The following is an 11,451-nucleotide window of genomic DNA, read 5'->3' on the forward strand; positions in this document are numbered from 1 at the left end:
TATGACCAAGATTACTCTACCCAGCAAGGATCTCATTCAGATTTGACAGAGAAATTAAAACCTTTACAGACAAGCAAAAGCTAAGAGAATTCAGCACCACCAAACCAGCTTTACAACAAATGTTAAAGGAACCTCTCCAGGCAGGACACACAAGAGAAAGAAAAGACCTACAATAATAAGCCCAAAACCATTAAGAAAATGGGAATAGGAACATACATATTGATAATTACCTTAAATGTAAATGGATTAAATGCTCCCACCAAAAGACATAGACAGGCTGAATGGATACAAAAACAAGACCCGTACATATGCTGTCTACAAGAGACCCACTTCAGACCTAGGGACACATACAGACTGAAAGTGAGGGGATGGAAAAAGATATTCTGTGCAAATGGAATTCAAAAGAAAGCTGGAGTAGAAATTCTCATATGAGACAAAATAGACTTTAAAATAAAGACTATTACAAGAGACAAAGAAGGACACTACATAATGATCAAGGGATGAATCCAAGAAGAAGATATAACAATTGTAAATATTTATGCACCCAACATAGGAGCACCTTAATACATAAGGCAAATGCTAACAGCATTTGGGGAAATTGAGGGACTTCCTTGGTGGTGCAGTGGTTAAGAATCTGCCTGCCAATGCAGGGGACATGGGTTCGATCCCTGGTCTGGGAAGATCCCACATGCCACGGAGCAGCTAAGCTGGTGTGCCACAACTACTGAGCCTGTGCTCTAGAGCCCGCATGCCACAGCTACTGAAGCCTGCATACCTAGAGCCCACGCACTGCAACAAGAGAAGCCACTGCAATGAGAATCCCGTGCACTGCAACGAAGAGTAGCCCCTGCTCGCTGCAACTAGAGAAAGCCTGCATGCTGCAGTGAAGACCCAATGCAGCCAAAAATTAAAAAAATAATTATTTTAAAAAAGGGGAAATCGACAGTAACACAATAACAGTAAGGGACTTTAACACCTCACTTTCACAAATGAACAGATCATGCAAAATGAAAATAAATAAGGAAACACAAGCTTTAAATGACACATTAAACAAGATGGACTTAATTGATATTTACAGGACATTCCATCCAAAAACAACAGAATAAACTTTCTTCTCAAGTGCTCGTAGAACATTCTCCAGGATAGACCATATCTTGTGTCACAAATCAAGCCTTGGTAAATTTAAGAAAATTGAAATAGTATCAAGTATCATTTCCGACCACAGCACTATGAGACTACATATCAGTTACAGAAAAAAATCTGTAAAAATACAAACACATGGAGGCTAAACAATACATTACTAAATAACCAAGAGATCACTGAAGAAATCAAAGAGGAAATCACAAACTACCTAGAAACAAACAACAGTGAAAACACGATGATCCAAAGTCTATGGGATGGGGCTTCCCTGGTGGCGCATTGTTTGAGAGTCCACCTGCCGATGCAGGGGACATGGGTTTGTGCCCCGGTCCAGGAGGATCCCACATGCCATGGAGTGGCTGGGCCCGTAAGCCATGGCCACTGAGCCTGCGCGTCCGGAGCCTGTGGTCAGCAATGGGAGAGGCCACAATGGTGAGAGGCCTGCGTACCGCAAAAAAACAAAAAACAAAAAACAAAAAACATCCTGGAACAGTATTTTTTCCTCTTCCTTTAAAATATGTGAAATGTATACTTTCTAAAAATAAAGTTATATAATTAGCAAAGTATACAAAAATAATAGCTAGAAAACATAATTTTAAATGAGAGCCTTTTTTTGGATATTCTTTTTTAAAAAATTAATTTTTGTCTGTGTTGGGTCTTTGTTGCTGCACACAGGCTTTCTCTAGTTGTGGCGAGCAGGGGCTACTGTTCGCTGCGGTGAGTGAGCTTCTCACTGCAGTGGCTTCTCTTGTTGCAGAGCACGGGCTCTAGGCACGCGGGCTTCAGTAGTTGTGGCGCACGGGCTCAGTAGTTGTGGCTTGTGGGCTCTAGAGCGCAGGCTTAGTAGTTGTGGCGCACGGGCTTAGTTGCTCCGCAGCATGTGGGATCTTCCTGCACCAGGGCTTGAACCCGTGTCCCCTGCCTTGGCAGGCGGATTCTTAACCACTGCACCACCAGGGAAGTCCTGGATATTATATTCTTGCTGAATTGCATGGAGAGAGTTTTTCTGTTACCTCAACGAGCAATTATCTTTCAAGCATAGTCATTTTATGGCTGTTTAGAATTATTTATAAAGCTAAGTTACAGGTCAAGTAAAAATTTCCACAAACTGCTCTATCATGGTTCATTTATTACCATCCTCTAGGAACTTGACCCTTTGAGAGGGGATAAAGAGCTCAGGAAATAAGAATAATTCCATTTATTCCCTTAGTAATCTTATCAACGGGTGGCGCAGATGAAAAGAAAAGCTAATATTTTTAAGAATTGAAACATTATGCTCTGACTCACAATGGAAGTCTAGGACTATAGGGATCATCTTGGACATAACTGTGAAGTCAGAAATATCATTCTTTTGTACTGTTCTACATTCTCTTTCAGAAAGCTTTCTCCAATGCCCTCTTTTCCATTGCTCCTCCTACCCTGTAACCATACACTTAGAGCCTATGACTGATGTTTCAGCCTCATGTGCATTTTTTGCTTTTAATTGACTGCTATTCTTTATCTCTTAAGGTGTTAGAAAATAAAGCTGAGGGCTCTACAAAATGAAATGAATACTTGACTGAGACCCAAGCAAATGAATGTCTCGTATTTTTGGCACCATGCTTAAAAGAAGGTATTTGGGGGCTGGAGGGCATGACCACACTGCTTAAGTAACATACTGGCTTTCTACTTACTTATTCATAAGTTAATGACTAATAAACGTAGTAGATAAATGTAAGTAAATGTATGCTCACTGGGCAGCCAACTAAAATTAGTTTGCCTAGATATCTTGTTTAATTATCATTCTAAAGTGTAATTAGGATAAAAATAGAATCAAGCTAGGCTGGAGGCTTACTCTTCTTATAATCACAATAATACATATCTTAAACATTTTTTTTAAATAGTTAAAGTTTAAAGTGCTTTTAAGGATATAATGGAGTAAATATTTAATTCCATTTTGCAAAGATTAGAAAGATGATGCTGTCCGTGACATCATTTAATGAACGTATAATTCGAACAGTATTTGGCAAAGAGAAGATGTTAGGCTATGAGCATATAAAGCCTCAGCTGGGAAGAGTCATCACTTAGATTCTTTTTATCCTCCTATTACTGAGAGAATGCCTCGGCTGGGAAGCAGTCAGTCATGCACAATCAAGATGAGAAATGTGTGCTGTGCTCGGAAGGTGAGTTCTATCTAGTAGCTGAGGAAGTCATATGCAGTCTCCTCTGAACACTGGAAGCTCACTAAGTGCACTGGTGCTGCAGTAATTTATCCAAACGTGGCCCAGAGGAATGATGACTATAAAACAGCAGGCATACCACTCAGTTGGTCTAAGACAAAACCAGTAATAAAAGCAAGTGTCCAATAGTTTCTATTGTTTTGTTCCCCAAACTGATGGTTTGTTCTGTCCTTGGACTTGATTTCATTTTAATGATATTCTCCAAGGAGACAGTCAAAATAATCTTTTAAAAATATATGTCAGATCATGTCACTCCTTTGCTTAACCCTCTCCCTTCCCACCCCATGGCTTTTCATTGCACCTAGAATTAAATGCAAAGTCCTTCAAGGTTCTGCAAGACCCAGCTCCTGCACTCTGTCCAACATCAGTTGTGACCTTTGATGACCATCCTCCAGCCATTCTGGATATTTTTTTCTGAATCTCCAGTGTTTAGAGTAGTCCCAGGGCATAATTGGTAGTCAATACATACTTGTTGAATAATTGAGTGAATGAATGAATATCAGAGTAACTGTTATCAAAATCAGCTACGCATTGGAATTACCAAGAAAACCGTAAAATCTAAAGACTCTGAAACCCACCTCTAGAGTTTGTGGTTTAATTTCTGCTATGGAGTGAAACATTAGTATTTTTTAAAGAGTTTCTTGGGTGATACTGATATACAGGTAGAGACAAGAAACAGTGATCTGGAGGAAAGGATAATTGTTAGTAAATTACTAACATGGCTTGTTCAGAACCTAAAACTCTTGCCACCTGTCACTGTCATATAACCCTATGTATTCTCAAAAAATAAATACTTCCCTATTTATTGTTACGAGAGTCTGCTAGATTTCAAGTTACCAGTAGACACTGGCTGTTATGATACAATAAACCTTGGTTTAATTTTGTTTGCTCTGTGCTAGAATCACTAGGTTATGTTCCCGGAAATTTCTGACATGGAAAAGGAAGGGCCATTTGAATCTGTTTCATACGCTACAGCTTTGCTGATTAAAAATATCTGGGTCTCAGCCAAAGGTGTCGTCATGTTGGCTACATGAATATTGCAAACAAACCCCAGCACCCAGGCAGATCTGAAGTTCAAAGCTTATTTAGACTGGGAACACTTATTAAAGAAAATGTCATTTGCATTCAGAATAATGGCTTGTAAGTCTTGCAGCATTATTTTTCACCTAATCGGATTTGTCTTCTACAGAGCAAACTCAAAGGAGGAAATCTGGACATTTCGGCCTGGTGTATACACAGAGACCAGATGGCCGACAGGTACCGAGCTGGTTTTTGTAGTGGGGTTCACTGAATGAAAAAGACAAGTCTCTTTAAGACGACAATAAATTTCCCAAATGGCCTGTGTGAAATCTTTAAAAGTTGAAGGTAAAGGTTTGGGGTTACGTTGTCCTTAATATGAAAGGGGGATAAATGGAGCCAGGTGGGCTGCTATTTCAGGCCTGAGCAGAACTGTCTTCTGAAACTGTGAACATCATAAAAGAAACTGGGTGGAGTTTGGAAGCAGTAAACTACTGTAGAGTATATGTTGGAAGCACATACACATACTATCTACTTGCAAGGATCCTTTTGAAGGTGAGATGCTGAGGTCTCAATTAGAGAGGATCAACCCTCAAAAGACTCTTTTAACTGTTGCAAGTGGAGAAATAGTTTCTTTTCTTAGACAGGAAGACACTAAAATCATATGAATTTTTTTCCCTTGTTCCCTTCTCACACTCAAATCCTAGTTCCACTACAGGTCCACAATTCATGAGCCTCAATTTCCAAATCCAAAAAATTCTTGAAAGTGAGTTTTTGTTTTCATAATTCATTTGAGGACAAAACTTGTCCTGAATTGACTTGAGGCTATTAATAATCTTTACTTATTCTACTGAGTGTGAATATTCATGTTTCACTGGAGTCATGATCCTATGACTGATTGGGTGTTTCCTCAGACTTCCCTGGGGATGCTGCATGGTACTTGGTGTATGATCCTTATTACCTTTCCAAAATCTGAAAAATATGAATACCAAAGTATATCTGGCTGACGTTAGGAATATGCCCAAACTTGTGAATTTACAAGAATGAAAATGCTCTCTAGGGTTGGTGGATTGGAGATGCCACACCTGGTACTTTTATTTTTCCCAGGCCAAAATGTGGCAGTAGCTATGGGTGTTTACAGGGAAACACACCTCTGAGGTAGTCTGAACAGAGTAGGAAGACGTTTTCACATGTTAAATGGTTCTTAATTCAGAAAATAGAAGGCAACATCTAGTCATGTATCTTGAAGGTTCTTTTTAGCACTCCAGAGCTGGTAAAAGTGGAGGCTAATATGAAGTTTTTACCGTTAAAAAAAATTATTATTCTTTGGGCAACCTTCAAGCCAAACCCTGAGTGATGATTGTGATAAGATTTATGTAAACATCACAGAGATAAAAGGATTGGTCAATTGAACTGGGATTGAGCTGGGCTTGGTAATTATTCTGGACTGATATGTAACAGATTTATTTGGACTAGATTTATAAGTTCCTTTCCTATGACGTGGTCAAAGTTGAAAATAAAATGAGTTGATTGCTTTGATTTTGCCTATTTGGAGTCAGTTGGGCAATTTTATATGCCTGAAAACAATTAATAAGAATTTCACTTAATTCAGAGGTCTTAATATGAAGAAAACATACACTCACACACACACTCGATTACATAAATGGAATTTTTGAATGTACTGAGTTCAGTTGTAACATCTGAGACAAGAACAAACACGGTGACATTTTTTACTCTGGCTCATTTGTTGGTTAGATTATTGACAGTTGGTGGTTGAACACTGTGGATGATAGATCCCCAAAAAATCTCAGCAGGAAACTGCAATTTATAATAAGAAGATTATTTTGCTCAGGATCTCCTCAGGGTGTGTTCGTTGTTAAGACGTTCACCACAAAGACTGTTTTTTTTTTTTAATGTAATGTGTTGAAAACTACAGTGCACTTACAGAGGTTATAGATTTCTTTTCCTATGCCTCAACTGTAATCAGGCAAAGCCTTGTCTTGAATTATCACCCCTTTGGAAGAATATAGACATCCTAAAAACTTTTGAACTGGGAAGATTTTTGGAGATCACCTACCAATCTCTACGTTTTACAGGTGAGGAAATGAAGAGTGTTTATCATTTTCCCTGTTATATACTGAGATGATGAAACCCCAGGAAATGAAGCAAATTTTATTGTAACTATATGTTCTTCTAGTCTACTTGAAACCCAGTTTAGAAAAGTCTCTGTTTTTGAGCATCGTGAAGGAGGAAGACTTTATAGTTAACTAAATATCTTTATTATGGGAAAGTTTCCCATATCCCACAGTATGCCTAGAATCTGTTAATCATTAAAAGTACACAGTTTATAATTTCATCTTTTTAGAGGATGCAGAAGGCCCTGTAGGACTACATTTGGTGAATTTTGCCAAGTCCTCTGACTTACATAATCTCTTTTAAGTTTCCCCAAAACTTTAGAAGTGGATAAGATAGATATTATTATTTTTATTATTATTACCTATGTTTTGCAGATGAGGAAACTGTGTTTCAGTAAAGGGATTGACTTAACTAAATAGTTTGCTGAGAGTTAAGATTTGAACCCAAATTTTGTATTTCTAAATCATGTGACCTTTTCACTTTACCATTCTTTCGAGTGACAAATGAGCTAGGTAAGTGAACACTCTAGTTTTATCAATAGATCAATTGGATGTTGACTTCTTCTCTCAACCTTATATGCATATAATAAAGATTTAGTAAACTTATCACCCACTCCGTAGCCTGTCCCAGCCTTTGTTCACGACGGTGATCAACTGTTTGGCAACAAGAAGCCAAAAACCTGAGAATCTTTCTGAGATTTCTCAACCTCAATTTGCCAGTGTTAGAGCTGAGTCTAAATTTATGTTTTCAACATGAATGATTTTTATTTTTTATCCTGTTTCCTGGCATTTATTTTTTATTCTTTTTTTGTATTATATACACACATTTAATTTTGGAGTAATTTTAGAATGACATAAAAGTTGTAGACAGTAGAGAGAATCCCCCTATACCCTTTACCCAGCTTCCTCTAATGTTAACATCTTATGTAACCACGGTACATTCATCAAAACGAAAAAACTAATATTGGTATTAAACTATTAACTAAACTATAGATTTTATTCAGATTTCACCAGTTTTTCCACTAATGTCCTTTTTTCTGTTCTAGGATCCAATCCCGTATATCAAATTGCATTTATTACTCATATCTCCTTAGTGTCTTCTAATCTGTGTCAGTTTCTCAATCTTTCCTTGCTTTTTATGACCTTGATGCATTTAAAGAGTATTCTGTAAAATGCCCCTCAATTTGGGGCTGATCGAGGTTTTTCTCATGATTAGACTGGGGTAGTGTATTTTAGGGAAGAATATCAGAGGTGAAGTGCCCTTCTCACATCAAGGGGTACATGATGGCAACATGACTCATCACTGGTGATGTTGACCTTGATCACCTTGTGAAAATGGTGTCTGCCAGGCTTCTCCACTGTGAAGGTTCTATTTTTTTTCCTGTCCATACTCTATTCTTTGAAAACAAGTCACTAAGGTCAGCCAGCACTCAAGGGGAGAGAAATTAAGCTCCACATCTGGAAAGAGGAGTATCAAAGAATTTGTGGACATATGTTAAAACCACCACAGTAATTAATATATATTTTGGGGGAGTTACATTGAGGCTATTCAAACATCCTGTTTCTCCTAAAAGTTTCACCCACTAATTTTAGCATTCATCCATGGATCTTGCCTGCAGCAGTTATACCGTGGTGTTCTAATGTTGGTTTCCTATTTCCCTCGTTCCTTTTACATTTAGTATTTTGAATTCTTCTATAATACATATTTGTTGTCTTTTATTTATTTAATCAATCATATATTTATATCAGTATGGACTTATGGATGTCTGTTCTATTCTTTGGCAAGTTATCCAATCCCACCATCATTTATTTATTGCTCAAATTGCTCTAGCTTTGGCCATTAGGAGCTACTAGAAGGCAGTGTTTACAGCTCTTTTTCTCTTTACCGTTACAGTTTCCTGACAATATTTTGAAGTTGAGTTTTCTCCTTGTCTCATCCTTCCTGGGTCCACTGACTCATTGTTAAGCATGTTTTCTTTCCTGGGAACTTCGTTCTAGGTCTCTCTGGCCTGAATGTGCTTAATTGTGGTATTCACTTCCTGTGCTGATGCTCAGCTCTGGAGCCAGACTTCTGTTCATCTCGAATCAAGAGGCATCATCTCTGGTGTGACTGAGGCAGAGAACGGGTTCTGTGGTTCTGCATTGCCACTGCTCCATTGTCCGCGGTTGAGATACTTACAGAAGACAGAAGATACCATAAACCTAGCCTCACTATCTTTACATTTTAGATACTTTTGATGAAAATAGTTCTAAAATATATCATGGATTTTCCAAAGCAAAATGAACATGATAGATCTTTTTTATATCTCAAGATAGTATCAAGGACATTTTTTAAAATTCCATTTCTAGGAAAGAAGGTCCTCAAGAACATTTGATATGCATAATGCTGTTTTTACTTATAACGTGAGTGTCCCCTGGATCCCACAAGGTAGTAGATCTTTTTTTATTTTTTTTTTTTTGCGGTACGCAGGCTTCTCACTGTTGTGGCCTCTCCCGTTGGGGACCACAGGCTCCGGACGCGCAGGCTCAGCGGCCATGGCTCACGGTCCCAGCTGCTCCGCGGCATGTGGGATCTTCCCGGACCAGGGCACGAACCCATGTCCCCTGCATCGGCAGACGGACTCTCAACCACTGCGCCACCAGGGAAGCCCAAGGTAGTAGATCTTAAATGTCATTCTAACCATTGTGTCCAAGTCCGCTGAATCAGTAGTGCCCACTTGTCAGGTGACGGGGTCTCAGCTCTTTCCCTCAAGGGAGGGTTGCCTTTCATAGCATTCACACCCCTCCCAGCTTCTTCATCCTCTGCTCCAGCTGCTCTCACTTTCTCTTGTGATTATTGCTGTGGATCTACTCATTGCCTGTACTTCCTACACTGGTCTGTTAATTGAATAATGCATCAAAATCATCATTTATTAAATCATTTATTAAGCACCTACTATTCGCCGGGCTCTTTTCTATAGACTTGGGCTACACTAAACAAAACAGACAAAAATCCCTGCTCTCCTGGAGTATTCAAGTCAGGGGAGGTGGAAAATAGGTGATATAAATCTCCTTGGGATGCTCTGTCTGCTACTACTGCTCTAAGTACCTTGCAGGTCCATGGGCCTCTGGATGTCAGGCTCTTAACTTTCTGTCTTTGACTAGCATCCACCTTTTAGTGTTCCTAAAGCAGAGTTGCTAGGACTCCTGAATATATATTTATAACCTTTCAGGGATGGAATGAGAGGAATTAGATGCCGCCCTCATGGTCTATCCCAGAAAAATTGCTTACTATCAGCACATCATGTTCTGTTCTAAACCAACTTTTATAATAATGGCGATTTTTCCATGCAAGGGCCCCATGCAGCTTGAATTCTGTGACCATCTCTCTCTCATTCTGTCTCACATGGAGACATATGTCCAGTCTCCAATTATGTTATAGAGCCCTTGTTCTTCCCATGACATAGTTTTGCACAATTAAAATCTTGGAAATCTGTTAGATACCAGTGATGGCATCACCTAAATTCATGCAAAGCATAACTGAGCCTCAGCTTTGCCCCAACTGTCAAAGATTTGCATCAAGGAGTAAATGTCTTCTTGATACTATACATAGAGAATCCTAAAGATGCTACCAGAAAACTACTAGAGCTAATCAATGAATTTGGTAAAATAGCAGGATACAAAATTAATGCACAGAAATCTCTTGCATTCCTGCACAGTAATGATGAAAAATCTGAATGAGAAATTAAGGAAACACTCCCATTTACCATTGCAACAAAAAGAATAAAATACCTAGCAATAAACCAACCTAAGGAGACAAAAGACCTGTATGCAGAAAAATATAAGACACTGATGAAACAAATTAAAGATGATACAAACAGATGGAGAGATTTACCATGTTCTTGGATTGGAAGAATCAACATTGGGAAAATGACTATACTACCCAAAGCAATCTACAGATTCAATGCAATCCCTATCACACTACCAATGGCATTTTTCACAGAACTAGAACAAAAAATTTCACAATTTGTATGGAAACACAAAAGACCCTGAATAACCAAAGCAATCTTGAGAAAGAAAAACGGAGCTGGAGGAATCAAACTCCCAGACTTCAGACTATATTACAAAGCTACAGTAATCAAGACAGTATGGTAACTGGCACAAAAACAGAAATATAGACCAATGGAACAGGATAGAAAGCCCAGAGATAAACCCATGCACATATGGTCACCTTATCTTTGATAAAGGAGGCAAGAATATACAGTGGAGAAAAGACAGCCTCTTCAATAAGTGGTGCTGGGAAAACTGGACAGCTATATGTAAAAGAATGAAATTAGAACACTCCGTAACACCGTACACAAAAATTAACTCAAAATGGATTAAAGACCTAAATGTAAGGCCAGACACTGTAAAACTCTTAGAGGAAAACATAGGCAGAATACTCTATGACATAAATCACAGCAAGATCCTTTTAGACCCACCTCCTCGAGAAATGGAAATAAAAACAAAAATAAACAAATGGGACCTAATGAAGCTTCAAAGCTTTTGCACAGCAAAGGAAACCATAAACAAGATGAAAAGACAACCCTGAGAATGGGAGAAAATATTTGCAAATGAAGTAACTGACAAAGGATTAATCTCCAAAATATACAAGCATCTCATGCAGCTCAATATCAAAAAAACAAAAAACCCAATCCAAAAATGGATAGAAGACCTAAATAGACATTTCTCTAAAGGAGATATACAGGTTGCCAACAAACACATGAAAGAATGCTCAACATCACTAATCATTAGAGAAATGCAAATCAAAACTACAATGAGGTATCACCTCACCCTGGTCAGAATGACCAGCATCGAAAAGTCTACAAACAATGAATGCTGGAGAGGGTGTGGAGAAGAGGGAGCCCTCTTGCACTGTTGGTGGGAATGTAAACTGATACAGCCACTATGGAGAACAGTAT

At 38.5% G+C, this 11,451-nt stretch overlaps 1 long non-coding RNA gene across 2 annotated transcripts; it reads left to right on the top strand.

The window, feature by feature from the left end:
- Positions 1-2,315: 2,315 nt before the first annotated feature.
- LOC141275774 (uncharacterized) lies at positions 2,316-8,713 on the top strand. Of its 2 annotated transcripts, XR_012324066.1 has the most exons (4): positions 2,316-2,752; positions 3,236-3,302; positions 4,549-4,616; positions 8,510-8,713. It is a non-coding gene; the product is annotated as an uncharacterized lncRNA (long non-coding RNA). The 2 variants fall into 2 exon arrangements; XR_012324065.1 differs by lacking the exon at positions 2,316-2,752 and having other exon boundaries at positions 2,820-3,302.
- The last annotated feature ends 2,738 nt before the right edge of the window (positions 8,714-11,451 follow it).

This window comes from Tursiops truncatus, chromosome 11 (genome assembly GCF_011762595.2).
Source record: "Tursiops truncatus isolate mTurTru1 chromosome 11, mTurTru1.mat.Y, whole genome shotgun sequence".
In the NCBI taxonomy this organism is placed as follows: Eukaryota; Metazoa; Chordata; class Mammalia; order Artiodactyla; family Delphinidae; genus Tursiops; species Tursiops truncatus.